At 47.4% G+C, this 2,551-nt stretch overlaps 1 non-coding gene across 1 annotated transcript; it reads right to left on the reverse strand.

The window, feature by feature from the left end:
- Positions 1–739: 739 nt before the first annotated feature.
- LOC136531624 (5.8S ribosomal RNA) lies at positions 740–895 on the reverse strand. Its single transcript, XR_010778078.1, has one exon. It is a non-coding gene; the product is annotated as a 5.8S ribosomal RNA (ribosomal RNA).
- Between the last annotated feature and the right edge of the window lie 1,656 nt (positions 896–2,551).

Below are 2,551 nucleotides of genomic sequence, written 5' to 3' on the forward strand. Positions count from 1 at the left end.
CGGGCTTAGGCCATCGGAGCGGCTGACAATGGTCCACGCCTCGAGCCGATTGGTGGACCAGCAGAAGCTGTTCTGCATACGACAGGGGCGCATCGCCAGCCCCCATCCGCTTCCCTCCCGGCAATTTCAAGCACTCTTTGACTCTCTTTTCAAAGTCCTTTTCATCTTTCCCTCGCGGTACTTGTTCGCTATCGGTCTCTCGCCTGTATTTAGCCTTGGACAGAGTTTACCGCCCGATTTGGGCTGCATTCCCAAACAACCTAACTCATTGATGGCGCCTCATGGTGTGGTAGGGTCCGGGCCGGACAGGGCTCTCACCCTCCTAGGCGTCCCTTTCTAGGGAACTTGGGCCTGGTTTGTTGCTGAGGATGCCTCTCTAGACTATAATTCGGGTGACGAGGCCACCCGATTCTCAAGCTAGGCTAGTCCCGGTTCGCTCACCGTTACTAGGGGAATCCTTTTAAGTTTCTTCTCCTTCGCTTATTTATATGCTTAAACTCAGCGGGTAGTCCTGACTGACCTGGGGTCACGGTTTGAGCGGCGATGCGCTGTGGTGCTCCATGGGTCCTTAGGGCCGATTGCTGGGGCACTGCACCAAGAACAACTGAGTGTCGCCCACCACGTGTTGTGCCCGACACGATTCGCCAGCAGCCCCAACTTCGGCCCACCACGCCCTGCGGCGCGGGGGGCCAAACACCACGTCCCTCCACCTTGGGTGGGTTGGGAGTGTCTTTTGGCGTGATGCCTAGGCAGATGTGCCCTCGGCCAGAAGGCCTCGAGCGCAACTTGCGTTCAAAAACTCGATGGTTCGCAGGATTCTGCAATTCACACCAGGTATTGCATTTTGCTACGTTCTTCATCGATGCGAGAGCCAAGATATCCGTTGCCGAGAGTCATGTGGATTAAGATATCATCGCTGCGCGGGGAGCGGAAGGTAGGCCGACCGCCCCGCCGAGCAAGGCAATATAAGTGTTCCTTGATGCCTAAGGCGCCGTGGGTTCTGTTGTGGCCCCTCCGCCCCGGGACGGAGCTTAGGGACCTAATGCCGAGCCGAAGCTTGGCGGCACGAGGGACTTGTTTGCGGTCTGTTTTGTTTAAGGGTCACGACAATGATCCTTCTGCAGGTTCACCTATGGAAACCTTGTTATGACTTCTTCTTCCTCTAAATGATAAGGTTCAATGGACTTCTCGCGACGTCGAGGGCGGCGAACCGCCTCCGTCACCGCGATCCGAACACTTCACCGGACCATTCAATCGGTAGGAGCGACGTGCGGTGTGTACAAAGGGCAGGGACTGTAACACCTCTGGTGTTTTGACCTAGTACTAAAATTTGACATGTCATCATGTGCATTGCAAAGCATTCATAAAGTAGAAAATTTTGAATGCATTCACTAAATAAGCTTTATTTTATAATGTTGTTATTTCATGTGATGTGATTCAAAACCCTAAATAAAGATCATGACTACAAGGGTCAAAATTCATGTGATCATGTGAGGTCATGTGTCATTTGACTCAAATAACCCTAATGGGCCATGTACTGGTCAAAAATCAAAATTAAAGTAAAAGGAAGACAAATCAAATTTGAATTCAAATTCAAATTATAAAAGCCCTTTTTGCCCCTTTTGACTAATTCAAAATCCATGTGGAATTTGGGGTTGAGGCAAAAAGCAAAGTTGGAGATTATTTTATGTGGATCAACTTTGGTATTCAAAGTTTTTCAAGTTTACATATAAAATTTGGAGTAATTTTGAAATGATTCAAATGCTCAAATGCACCCCAAATTCAAATTTCAAAATGGAGGCAGAATTTGAAAATGTTCCTAGAAGCAAAGTAGTAGAGTTTGAAAAATTGAGCAACTTTCATTTTTGGAGATTTTCAACTTCTTTAGAAAATTTGAGAGTAATTTGAAAAATGGACTCAGTGGCAGTTCTGTAAATAATTCAAAATCAAAATCAACATCGCCTGTTTGCCACCGGCAACACGCCGCTATTCATTTATAAAAGTATTTGGTGAGAGTTATAAATAACATCTACGATCGCAGTGTAAAGGAAATCCTCTCTAAGCCCACCAGGAAGAATCCACACACAAAGGTCAGCTTTAGCCTCCACCTGTCACCTGCAACAGGTGGAATAGAACCCTGAGTACTCAATTGTACTCAGCAAGACTTACCCGACAGGAGAAAAGAAAAGACTCCAAGGATATGCAAGGCTATCTAGCTTGTGAGTTTATTGCATTGCAGGAAGCATTACTAAGCGTGCGTCCTTACATTCGATTTTTATTAATAGCCGCATTGGTTCATTAACTAACCATTCTATGTAAGCACCTATGCTACTTTCAAGCAAGTGGTAAGCAATCAGATTTCCTTTGTCCATCTTCCATCTTTCATCTTCCAGTTCTTACTACGATGCTAAACCGTAGACAAGCCGTACCGGGTAGCCCGGCGATTCGCGAATCAATGCCCCCAGCTAGGTACCCCAAAAACACACGCCCTGCTTGTACCCCAGGCACAAGCAGGACCAACCCATCACTCTCCTGTCCTGGGTGTCCAGGT

Source organism: Miscanthus floridulus, unplaced genomic scaffold (genome assembly GCF_019320115.1).
Source record: "Miscanthus floridulus cultivar M001 unplaced genomic scaffold, ASM1932011v1 fs_393_1, whole genome shotgun sequence".
NCBI classification, from domain to species: Eukaryota; Viridiplantae; Streptophyta; class Magnoliopsida; order Poales; family Poaceae; genus Miscanthus; species Miscanthus floridulus.